Here is a 14,194-nt window from a genome sequence, read left to right as displayed (position 1 = left end):
AGATTCTGATTAATTAGCTATGGTAAAAGGTTTTTATATAGTCATAATTAATTTATATTTCAAGAAAAAAGGCAAACAGACAGTACACAGATTTTAATATTTCTTCCCTCTGACAAATCTATCAAAGTAATTCTGAAGTTCTGCTGAACCTACTGCCCTTCATTGTTACTTTATAAAGTGGGAAACAGACATCTGAGAGCACAACTAACACTGACTTCCCTGGGAGTCAGCTTAACACTTTCACACCATTTTGAAAAATGCATTTTTTTTCTGCTGAACCAGCAAATGAAACCACTACGAATTGCTCACCAAGACAAATCTTGGAATACACTGAATCAGCAATGCAAGATTTGGATGAAATACACAATGTATTTTCATATTTCCTTCTATACAATTAACCTGATTTATAGCAGGACTCAGGTAAAAAGTTGATTGTTCCACATTGCTTTAATTCTGCATATTGAGTATTATACAGCAGAGTTAGATATATTCTCTTAATCTGTTGTCATGTTAGCTCCAGACTCGTGCTCACACTCAAGCCCAAACTCCCCTGACAGACCTCACAAGTGATACACATTGATTTATGTTTTGGCCAACACTGGAATGAGTCACCAGGTGCAGCAGGAAAAGAGAAGGATGAGACAAACTCAAGCAAATTCAAGTACATAGAAGAAATGCAACTTGTTCAAATCATATGCTAGAGAAAAAGTGAACCTTGACTCAAGCACAGACAACAAAAATGAAGCCACAGAGTTTAACTGGTGTATCTCCACTAAATTACTGGTAGGGATTAATTTAATCCAAATAAAAGAAAAACAGAGAAAATCTCACTGATTTTTGAGATGATCTTTACATTGCATCACTGTGTATTCAGGTTTATTAGCCACAGCACCTACATGCTATGATATAAAGACTCATTTTTTGTGAAACAAACATTATGAATTCATGTTTGGATATGAGGCTAAAGGCAGAAGCACACGTGCAATCATCAGATACTGGTCAGGGTTTGTAAATTGCTTATTATGGGAGTTAAAGTGTCCTCTGGGGACATTGATCAACAACTCCTGGACACAGCAGGGCTGTCTCCAACAGAATTTGGCTCAATCCTTTGAAAATGCTCAGGTGGCACTTCAGCCATGGGTAGAATTAGAAGGACTGTCAAAACCACTGTTTCTACTTTTGTTTCCACAAAAACCTTAGTGACAGAAAGTAGTTCAGAGAAGCTGAATGCAAGATTCCAAGTAAAGTCCATTCAGTTTCTGCTTAAGCTTATTTGATGCAGTCCATTACTCAGAATCATTTAGAGCTATAAAAAAATGTTACAATAGTGAAGATTCCTGAATAAATAATTCTCAATTAAGTGTTAGCACCTAATTATATTAACTTATAGTAATTACTGATTCAATTATGAAATTGAAGATTAACCTGAAAATGCAGACTGGCTAATTTATTTTTATGATAGCTATATGCTAATACCACATATAGTTGGGCTTCTTTGGGCACAAGCAAGGTAGAGTGTTAATTTTAACACTCTTTCAGGAAGCTAGATTGTCTTGCCACACTTGAACAATATCTGACTAGAATACATACTGGATTGTGTCAGACACAGTGTTCAATTTATTATTCCATAGTTTCATGAACCTTGCATAGAAATAGGAGAAGTAATAGACCTTGCTTTTTATCATCTCTGTTTATGGTTTGGTTTTTTTCAGTCAAAATTTGCATGGGGCATTTCATGACATCCTACAGTAAGTACAAGAAGCAAACATATTTCTTAATACATTTGTGTTTGGATTCAGTCTTGTGAACAGGAAAGTTAGAGAATGGGCCAGGCTTGGTTAGAGGGGAGAACAGGTCCAACTGTCAGTCCGAAGGACATCAGTTGAGTATTTAGGGAAAGCTTTTGACTATTAAGACCAGTGAGGTAGAGTAAGATAAAGATGACATAGTCAAGCATTCTTTGGGTTGTGTAAGATAGACTAGATGAACTTTAAAAGTTCCTTCCAGACCTCAGATTTTAAGAAAGTGTGCAAAATAAGACTTCTGGTGTTTTGGTCTCTCATGCAATCTTATGATTACATATTTTCTTTCCAGATGGGTATAACTAAGAGCAGAGTTTTGCCACTGATTTGTACTTTAAAGTTATGTGACTAAAAAAAAATAAAAATAACAGCATGCTTTGGAATCCCAATCAGCTAATTTTTCCCAATTCAAATTTGCAGTGATGATTTACTTATTGTGCTACTTACAATAAATATCACGATTCTCAACTACAGAGATAGCAAGCTGCATTTGTGAGTGGTGCATGTAGCATTTTTAAGAAGTAACAAAGCAGTGAAGATTACTTCACGTGTGCAGATTATGTATTATTTGTTAGTGTGTCACTTCCAGAACTCTTTCTTTTCCAAGGGAAAGTATAAAAAACATGTGATTAGCTATGACGCTTTATATGTTAGCTTTTACCCAGATAAATGTCAGATTTAGGTAATCCTATAGGATCTATGCTTCAAATGCTTAGAAACATGACTCTGGAAGTTCAAGAAAATACATACATACATATTATTGAGATTAGTACACCAAACAGCACAGTCCTGCAGTAATAATGTGTAGGGCAGATTGAGTTTAACAACCATCTCTGAACATTTTCTATGTGAATCAGTGGAAACCAAGTACATGGGAAAGGGGAGGGGATTATTCACATGTATCATTGCTCCCTAATCTATCTCTATCTCAGCATGTTTTTTAACATTTCTCAAGCATATTCCTAACTTTCAGGAAGACAGAATATAGTACAGATGGCTTCCAAAAGTGACTGCTGTGGATAATTTATTTCATTATAATGCATGGCATTTTGCACAAGTAATTGTTTTTTTCCTCTATCATCCCTTTTTGTTTATATTTTTATAAGTTGAAGAGAATATTTGAAAGGACTGCTGCATAGTACTTCTTTGGCACCTTGTTGCTATACAAGAATTGTGAAAACTTCAGGCAATTCGTGATTTTGAGGTGTTTCCCTAATCAGAGTGTCAAACTGGAAAAATATAAAGAATGTAAAGGTAATTTTAAAAAAAAAAAGTAACTTTTTTTTTGGTAAAAACACATTTACGTTTTGAAGAAAGATAGATCCATGATTATTAAAAAACCTGTCACTACCCAACACAACGTAAACAAGTTTTACAGGAGTTCACTGTCCCTTTCCACTTCCTGACTCATGTACTGCATGTTTCAGTTACTTCCAAGACACACTGTATTACTCTGGATTCTCATAAACACTACATATTTTAAGAACTCTTTACTGTTAGGAAGTTGGCAATTTGAATGCATGAAAGCACCATAGGGGAGGCAATTTAGCTTTCCAATACAGCAAGGTTAACATTGCACTCGACTCCTCCCTTTCCCATTGCTGCTAAAATCTCTTCCTTGCTGATGGGTAACTCACAAATGCAAAAATTACACACCTGTCTGCCACCCACACACAGCTGCACGGATCTCACTGCTGCTCCAACCATCTGCAAAATGCAGCAGTCACTTCATGAAGAAATTCAAAGCACTCTTAAGAAACAATATTTTATTTGCCAAGTGGTGCCTGCACCTCAAAAGAGGCATCCATTCTTTGGGACTCTTGATTAAAAGCACTGGATTCAATTTGGGACCCAAAACAATCAGGCCAGCCTGATTTAGTATTTCTGAGTTCCATCAAGGGCCTGATACAAACCAGCCTGCATTTGCTTCCTACACCAAAAGACAGGCTAGAGGAGTCAATCTTACTGGTGTCTACCCAAAAGACAGGCTAGAGGAGTCAATCTTACTGGTGTCTACCCAAAAGACAGGCCAGAGGAGTCAATCTTACTGGTGTCTACCCATAATAAAACAGAGACAGTAAGGAAGGTGCACACCTTAAAAAAACCCCAAACCACTCAGAAATCCACATCAGATAGACTTCTGCTGTTTACACACAGTTCAATCTATAGAAAATATGTGCTGGGGCCTTCTGACACTTTGAAATAGATGAAAGTCAATATATGAAGAATTTAGAGTAGGAATACTAAATTTAGAACATAAAATACTCAACACTGATTTAAGTGAGCCTTTATGAAAACATGTATTTTCCTGGGGGGAAAAAAAAAACGGAAGAAGCAGAGCAATACTATGCAGTTTTGAAGAAAAAAAAGGATGAAGAAAATATCCTGGGTTCTTACAACATAAATGATGGGCTGTTAAAAGATAAGAGATGCTGTCGATGATGTCTCCATCACTTAAACTACATCTTTCTCATGAAATCCAGCTCTCTGTAAACTGCAAGTAGGAGAGACCACACTTAATGAGAAAAGAATAGGATTCCATTTATTGTAAACATCACATTCAATTTTTTAACAACATTCCAACCCTAAAGCTTTTGGAAAATTACTCTTGAAAAATGATGAGACACAATAAACCTATGGTTAAATGTGCTAAATTATGATGATCTGTTTTATGTAGAATTAAGAAGAAACATTTTCCAAAATGTGTGTTGATTTACAATCATTAATTCCTTTCCTTATGTAAACAAATAATTCTTCCTGACATGTTTATTTCTAATCAAAGACCATTTAAGATATTAAAAAAAAAAATTAAACAGCATTCATTTAACAATGTGTGTTCAGGACCCTTTCATCCTCCCAAATATACACACCAATTACCTTACCTTTTGCAGTGACTCCTCTATCCCAAAGAATCCCAATGTGCTTTGCAAATATAATTAGCAATATGGCATCAGCGTCCACTGTTGATATGCAACTGCAATTTCTGAAGCTGTCAGCACTTGGCAATACTGTGTAAATGTTTAAAACTAAAGTGAAGAATTGGTTATCAGTCTAGGGGGCAAATATAATCATTGAACTTGGAATTTGATCAGGATTAAGCCCTGGGGTTTACAACCCTGCTCTTTTTATTGCATTCCCAAGGTATCTTGATGGTTAGCAGCCTTTAGCTGCACAAGGAATAATGATGTTTGATTGGGTGACTGCATCAGAAAGAAGGATGATACACAATGAAAAAGCCTGGTTTATGTTTTCCTTTATTTTATTTTAATGTAAGAGTTCAAACATTTTTTCCCCCAAAATACCTATTGGTACAATTAAAAGGAAAGCAGCTTTGGGGTAAGGATAGGTAGGGTAGTTGCAACTGTAGCATCTGGAAGCTGCTCACTGCACATCCTTTCTGGACGTGCCCCCTTTGAAGGGATTAGCAGCAGCCAGCTCCAGGCAGTCCCCTGGGTATCAGCTGGCATGTCCCTGACACACTGCCGACAGTAAAATAAGTTGATTATTGCAGCCACAGAGACCTGACATTTTGGAAGAATCTCAAACTGGTCACTCAGGCTGTCCATACAGCCTGACACGCTGGTAGCCAACAAGGACTATCAAAGCATGCACTGAAACACAGCACAAGGCATTGCAGCTGGAATACCCAACGATTGCGTGCTTCACAAATTGTGTTTTATGAAACAATAAATGGTGTTTATTTCCCCTGGTTATAAAAGAGGATCCGAGAATTCCTCGGTTGTTCCAAAAATGTAAAACAGGATCAGCAGTAAAAGATGTTGAAGCAGCAGCGTTTCCCTGAGAAGCAGCCAACTTAGAAGTGGAATATGGATTAGTGTCATCAGGAGCAGCAGCAAGAGCTGCACAGGCAGTCTGATGGGGCACTTTCTTTGCACATCATTCTGAGGCTCTACAGCTGAGCCACTCAGAAAATCACAGCTGAAAAAATTTTGTCCAGAACTATCAAGCAGATTTGCACCTTCTCTACAGTCAGAATTTTACAGGTTACTGAATAAAGATGAATGAATATCTTATGTTGCAGGTGGAATTCCGATCTCCTGAAAAGAAAAAAGTAGCTCCACTACCATAAACAATGGCATGAACTAGAGTTTGATGCGCCATACCAGGTCTTTGCAGAAGTCTGTAATCTCTTGTCGGATAAAAAAAATAAAAGCTCTTTTTAAACAATTCAGTCAATCTCTTCCTTATTTTATTTTTTTTTTTTTTGTAAAAAATGTAAGTGGGAAGTCTCTAATGTTGTGATATAACAAGAAAACACTCAATAAATTTTCTTCTTTAACATGCCATTCTCTAAGATTATTCAAACATTCTTATTAAATATAAAGAGAAAATATGCTAGAAATCAGCCCTCCACACCGGTTCCATAGCACCATTAATTTCAGTCTCTAACTGGCCTTCAGAGAGCTTGTGAATCTCTTCTCTTAGTGAAACTGTCCATCAAGATCAAAAACTATAAAGGCATTGATTACTGAATGATTGATGTCTGACTGGAAGACCAACCAATATTCATACTGGGAGTTTTTGAAGTGGCAAAATATATTTAAGCTCCAAAGGCTCAATAATGTGAGGGTTTTTTTTTCAATTTTAAACCATTTGGAGTTACCATAGGGCAAATTTAGATCACCTGACAAGGCTCCATTTAAAAACAGCATTCTACAAGTCTGGGTTTACTTTCTAAGATGTCTCAAGGCAGGCACCTGAAATTGCAAGTACCAGAATACTTCAGAAAACATAAGCTTCTATTTCAAAAGCACTGAAAGTTATTATTCTTACTGACATCCACACATGAAAAAGCCTTATTTATTCGCCACACATACTCAGAATCATATGACTTTCTTTGCCCTTGTCTGGATTGAGTTGGATTTTCACGGTGCCCTTATTTTGGTCACTTAAGTTTGCTCCTATATAAATTTTTGTGTTCTTATTCACATTCTAAAAAAGTTGAAGAATTCAAAGTAATAGATCTATAGTATCTACCACTACAAAATTAGCTTAAAAAGACCTTCATGCTACCTACAGGCTTGGTAATTCTTTATTATGCAAAGACTCCTTGTCTTGACATTGAAAACTTTCATCTTTTCTTCTGTTTAAGGTGAAATAGCTCTGGCCACAAAGAGCCCTCCTCTGGAAGATGGAAAGGTAATGATAGAGTATGAAATTCCTCCTTGGCCATAGACTGTCCATCCCATGGTGTAACATAATCCCATGTTACTACCTGGTACATCCTGGGAGAAGGTGAAAAAATATGACAATTCCTAATTTTAATACTAAAGAACATTTACACCTATGTGCTATTCCTTTGTGCCATCAGGAAACAAGGCAAGCTCCTGATTCTCAATTTACAGATGGGAACAAACACTGAGGGAGCAGGACCAGTGACCTATCAAACCTGTGGGTGATATCAGCCTCACAAGCAGGAGTTCATAACTTCCAAATCAGGCCAGAAACCTCCAACTGTGATCATAGGCCCCTTGAAAATAGTCAAACGGACCATAGTCATAATAACTCTGCATTTAAATTAGCCAGTTTGTTATAATTACAAGTTTAATCTGAATTCTGTGTGTGTAATGAAATTTAGAACTACCTCAAATATGTTTCTCATAGCAGATTGCAATTTTTAGTTTCTTGACATTGTGTAGATGTCAGGAAAGGGTTACTGCGATCCCAATGTCTTTTAATATGCCCTAAAGATAGGTGAATCAAGATGAAAAAACCCAAGAACCATAGGCAACCTCATAATCCATACTCTCTGTGCTGTTCATTTCCTAAGGAGTGTTCTATATGAGGGAAATTATCTATATTATATGTATACTATAGCAGAACAGATCTATTTTCCGTCTGCTACATTTTGCCCCCTTCAAACTCTGCTCTCTCTGTGGTATAATCAAAAGATGGCCACTTGTCCTCAAAGAGAAAAATACAGTAAGCATCTAAATTTATATAATTTATTCCATGTTTTTCAGCAAAATACACAAAAAAATCAACAACATTATTATAGATTCTTAGAAACAAGTTAGGCCTTAATAGTTAGCTACCTCATTTTATTCTAAAATTCAACAAACTCTGAGAAAATCTCTTTTTTTACACAATCTTTGGGATATGTCATTTGCCATTTATATTTGATGGCCTTAAGGAAAAAAAAAAGTTACAAAAAGGTATTAATGCAAGTAGATAATAAAGCTGCATTCTATAAATCTATAGCAGCTTACAGTAATCATTAAAGCATGCAAAACTCTTTCATCTATTCAAAAATATGCAGTGCACAGAATGCCTGCTAAGGTGCATGACAAGTCAGAGTTAAATATATATTAATAAATGAATTAGCTTCATAAATAATAGCCATAATGACATTTTAGGAGACAATAAGTCTGAGGATTTTCAGAAAATGGTTGATGTATGAGCTTCACGTCTCAGTGATTCTTCAAAATGAATAGGCTTTGCGAGATAGTTCAGACCCACGACCAGCCTATTTCCTTGAATAATTTACTTGTTGTCAATTTGTACAGCCACATTACACATGCAAATTGTGCTGCCTGTGCAAACACCACTTGGAGATGATAAAAACAAATTTACGAAGGCTATAGAGGAAGGATTTATTTCACTTTCTCGCCCAGGTCAAGCAATACATGTATCTGACGATTGTGTGTACCCAATTTTGTTGTAATTATATCAGCAAATTATTCTTTATAATCTTATTATTTTTAGCAGTCTCCTTGTGCTTGGGATAATTAGCTTTCTTCACTCAGTGTAAAAACAATTCAACTTGCCAGCTAGGCAGGGCACAGCTCCATTATCTGTTTTGGGTTTAAATTTATTCCCTATATTCTTGGACACTTTGTGTAAATTAAAAATTTCATAGTCCCTAATACTGTACACGCTGTTCATTCAGTGATGAATTAAGGTCCCTAAACCTCTACGTTTGCTATTAGATATCTCACCCACTTTATATGTTAATCTGTGCTAATGAATTCCACAACCCCTAGCCACAGCGAGATGACTAAAATTATTACCACTTACAGAGATATGCCTTTTTCATTTAAAGTTCAATTCAAATTGCTCCCATAAACAGTCTGCCACACAAAGATACCTCCTTTAAAGAAGAGTTACTTACCTGTAAGTAGAGTTCTCTGAAGGTAGCACTATCTGTGGATACACATTCCCAGCCACGTGACCCCTGGTTTGTGGCAGGGGGGAGTGGATCCATCCCTTGATAGTTAAGACTTTTTCCTCAAGGCACTTCATTACCTCTGCAGCTCCTGTGCCTCAAGGGTTGTTTATATCACAGCCTGTCAACACAACCACCCCGCGCTTTTGGAAGGCCCCGGACCAGGCTGAAGAGCAGAGAGGCTCCTCAGAGTGGTGGCCATTGTGTTGAGGGAACATCTACACAGCGGCTCTGCACTGAGCAGGTCTCAAGTGTGTGTCTTCTTTCCTCTCAGGATTGCTACCTATGAGCCTTCACAGCAAGAACAGCAAATCCAGTGAAACAAAAACACAGAAGGCAACGGAAAAACTGGCACAGAATCACACGTGTAGCACAAGAGTCACCCACGTGTCAGCTGGCCCATGGTGCAGCTTCTTGCACTTCACAGAAAGCCTGACTACACAACCAAAATTCTACTGCTCTCCAAAGGAAAATAATTTAAACATCAATTTAAACATTGAGTTTTCTCAATAAAGAGAACAGCAATACCCTCTGTTGAGCGATTGTGTTTCAAACCAGTAGAGGGCATTGGCATACACAGAGACTAAACAGGTTCGTTACAGGAGCTTGGAAAATCAGCTGTTATTGATAAAAATAAAACAATAGCACACTTCAAATACAGTACAAAGCAAAAAAAAATAGCCCTTCAAAGCTAAATCAACACAAAAATAAAACGATTGAGATTCTTATAAGAATTTCCAATTATATAGACCTTTATTGCAGTACAAATACAAAACTAATTAATTTTATCTAATATCCTTGAAAAGTAGTTAAAATAGTGTTGTTTGTTTCACAAACTAAACCAAGGAGAGGTTAAGTGCCGTGCCCTAGCTCCATATCTGAGTGCCACATGAGCTGTAGGGCTCCCTATTGTACTTCTAAACAACATCCAATAATACACAAAGCAAAATTCTTTGAGAAGTTAACAAAACTACCATCTGACTCTTTTTGTGTAAAAAAGGTCAGGTGCCACTCCATTTGGAGATATGGCAGAAGGGTGTTTCTTTTCTATTCCAGAGAAATGCATCCAAGATCCCAACCCAGCATAAAGACTTTGTATTCATTATAACAAAATCAGGATTGATATATGTCCATCAAAGAAATTTGTCCAATACTAGGTGAAAACCTTCACATTGTAGTGAATTACATTACTTTAGGTTCCATAAAGCATATTGTGCACTCAAAATAATAAATGCAACAGCAGAGGGGTCAGGTCAGAAAACAAAATAGTCTCCACATCCCAAGGGAACCCCAAAGGGATGAATAAATGCTGTGGCACAACTGAAGTGAACTTCACTGCCTGCCCCTCATGGGATCCAGTCGAGTCAGGTTGAGTTTGGTATCCAACTGCTCACTGATGCTTTTGCCTTCTGCAAAAAACTTATTCCAGAGAACCCAGATCATCAGTACCTTGAAGGGCTTACACTTTTTTTGTCAGACCTACACAGCAGGGTTATTTTGTGTAATTGTTTGTTCCTTGGCTTGACCCTCTGAAATCCAGTGCAGCCCTGGCCAGACTCTGTTGATGCCGTGGAGCCCAAAAGGGCCCAAAACCTTCACAGTTTATGCTCACGACAGACAAGGGTGATGAGAATCTTCCACCTCTGAGGCACTGAAGTTTAAAATACCTTGTCCATTCCTCATAGGACTCCTGTGGCAAGAATGGGAACTGAGTACAGATCTTCCAAGCTTCAATCCGGAATTTTGAACAGGTCTTTCTTCCTCCTTGAATACTCACTGTGTGTTAGTGATGTAGAAATGCGTTTTTAAGGAGTAGACAAAGCAAATTGTTCATGGGCTGCTGATGCTTGAAACCACAGACATTTCTTTCTGATTCTATGGTCAGAATTTTCATCAAAATGCAAACCTCAGAGGAGCAAGGATATGGTAAATGGTGCCACGAAAATATTCTCATTAAAGCTCAGGGCTTGATGCTACCTTAATTAGTTATGTACTTCTCTATAATGAGAAAATTTAGAAACATCTAGGCAGACTTTCTTAGATCTTATATAGCAGAGTATGTGGAAAAAAAAAGGCATCTGTAAACATTTTAACTGACTTTAAATGTTCATTTGACTATAACTATTTCAAAGGATTGATAAAAAGTATATTTTAAGTTAGCATCAAATTAAAAGTTTAAGGAAAAAAACTCAGAGGCTATTTTATTGTCTTTAAATCTCTCTTTAAAATCATACTAATTTTCCTTTCCAACACTACTTTATTGTATTAAAATATAACCATGCTAGAAAAATTTCTCATTATGTTAGCAAAAATGAATACAAGGTAGATAGTATACTAACACAATGACTGTAATCTGCTAATACAATAAGGCCTTCCTATTATGTTTAAAGAAGAATCCAGTTCTTGATCATTTTGACACAGGCTGAAAACACTGTTTCAAAAGGATAAAATTGACATATTTCACTGCTTAAGAAGAAGTTTCTTATGTCCTCATTTACTGCTAAAAAACAGATAATAATGCAAAATTTATGTTGGAGTAGATTTTATTTGTTCACTAGGAAATTGTGTATATTTTGTGGAAATATGTATGTACAGGAGTATTCGTGATTAGCTAAACATGTTTTCAAACCTATATCCAAGGAACTAGTTCAGGCCTTCAGTGTGTTCTACAGCTGGCCTGAAAATGTGAATTGCACTGTGAGAACCTGCTATGGGGACCTGGCACACACACAGCCACCAGCTTTTCTGGGATCTGACAGCTCTCACCACCTCTGTGACTGGCACTCATTAAGAGAGTTTCAAAAAGAACCCAAAATACATCTGACACTATCAGAACTGGGACTCATGGTAGTGTCTGTAAATATCTCACAGCAGGTAAAGGAAGAGATAAAGATGGATAAAGGGAAAATTGCCTAGAACCTGACAAATCATAGAGATCCTGGAAGATTCAAATTAAACTTGTTGTTACATTTAATTGCAGCAGTCCTTCCTTCTAAAGTTCAAGTCGTTTTTAATAACAGCATCAGAAATATCTAAGCTGTAATTACTGTGGTGTGCCAGTTTGATGTTCCACAGGAATCTCAAAGGCATGACTCATTTCATTCATGAGAGTCATTGTTTGGCAAGTCTCCAGGACAGGAATTCAAGTGAGAAAGGAAATTAGATCAGTTGACCAAAAGGAAATAAATCAGATTATTTGAATATTTGCTCAATGGGGAATAGAAAATTGCCATCAGAAAAATTTGACACTGAATCAAGTGTTGGCCACAATAGCAGCCCTCACAAATTTGATGTAGGGACATCAGGGTTGGTCACAAGGTTGTGCTGCCTTCTATTTTCTTCTGCAGATAAAAAGACTTTACACATTATTTCAACACAAAAACCCAGCAGTAAGTTGCAAATTCTGATAAGTAGCCAGCAAACTCTTTTGTAGTTTCATCAAGCACTTACTTTGTGAATACAAACACTTCTGGACTGATGAAAGTCCGGCCGGAGCTCCTGCCACCATTTTTCCTATGGAAGAACCTGTGACAAGTCAGAGGTTTTTTGTGGGAGGACTGGAGATTGCCCTGAAAATGTGGCTTTTAAAATGACAAGAACATTTAATTTGTAATTATAAAATGCAATTAACGTGGATATTTGAGCGCTTCATTTGTGTGCACCAGCAGTGCCATCCTTGCTACAAGCTGGCTGTAGATACTAAAAAAGGAGCATGATGTTTGGATACAAATTGTGTAATGAAATTAAACTTGCCTTCTGAAAATGTATCCCCACCAAATATATAAATTTACAGGTCATAAAGATGTCACAGACCTTTTAATTTTTTGAGTGTGCTCAAATTGGGTCACATTAAGAAAATATCATGCAGCCTAATGGTCTAACAACTCACTAGAACAAATGGCAATGAATATCCAGTATCAATACAGTTATTAATTACCAGCTATCTGTGTACCAAATACAACCAATTATTCAATGTAAATAAAATAACTCTCTTAAAAATTGATTTCCCAGATGAGAGGAAAATCTAGTTAGCAAGCTGAGTGTGAAATTTACACGTAGTTCATGAAAAAGTGATTACTTACGGAATTAATTGATTTTAGAAATGAATCTGAGGATGTAAAATTATGGCATAAAAGGAAAACAATCTGAAGATCTGATTTATGTCCATGAGAAAGGCATTTAGTTTTTCCTTCCATGCACAGCCAATCCCAGAAGATGGGATCAAGCAAGGAGTCTCTACTCATAGCCATATTCCCAATTATCCACCTTCATAACACTTGCCCTTTTCTCATTCCCCTTTTGTTTGTCCACAACTGGGTCGTGTCGTGGTTTGGGGTCAGCAATTCCTTTCTCAAAAGTCTCATTATCACATTGAGATAGAGTTTTCAAGCTGTCAACCTGTCACTCAAAAGTACATCTTCTCACAAATTATTTGGAACATGGGAAACCTCCTGTCTTTCATACAAATTTCAGTGCTGGTGCTATCAGCCTGTCCCTTCATCTTTTCCTTGTGCCTCCCTTCCCGTTGCTCCTTCTATGCAAGAAGTTCTTGCTGAATCACATTCAGGCTGCTCCTAAATAGTTGTGTCCTCTGCCTCACCTATGAAAGCTGAATGGACAAAGTGTACCAGAATCTTAGAGATAAACAATTCCTTTGCTCTGCACAGACTTTGCATTTTTGTGGTTTTCTCTTTACCATATTAATCCAAGGCACTACCGGGAACTTTGGAAGGATTTTTCAATTCTTGAAGAGTATGACCCTTGTCCTTCTGTCCCAGCATAAACATTTTGGTGTGGCTTTACTACAAGGTTTGCTGTTGGAAGAGATGCCATATTCCTTTATGGCACCAAGGATTGCTGTAAACTTGATGCTTGTTGTTCTTCTGAAAGAAGCTCAAGTGTGATGAAGGGAAGCTGAGGGAGCTGGGGGTGTTTAGTGTGGAGGAAAAGAGGCTCAAGGGGGACATTACCGCTCTCCGAGACTCCCTCACAGGAGGTTGGAGCCACATTGGCATCGGGCTCTGCTCCCAGGGAGTAAGAGATTTGATGAGAGGAAATGGCCTTCTCTTGCATCAATTGAGATTTAAGTTGGACATTAGGAGCAATTTTTTCACTGAAAAGGTGACAAAATTGGAATGGGCCGCACAGGGAGGTGAAGGAGCCACCGGCCCTGGAGGCGACTCCAGGAAAGACTGCATGTAGCACA

Source organism: Motacilla alba, chromosome 6 (genome assembly GCF_015832195.1).
Source record: "Motacilla alba alba isolate MOTALB_02 chromosome 6, Motacilla_alba_V1.0_pri, whole genome shotgun sequence".
NCBI lineage: Eukaryota > Metazoa > Chordata > Aves > Passeriformes > Motacillidae > Motacilla > Motacilla alba.
This window is presented reverse-complemented; position numbering follows the sequence as displayed.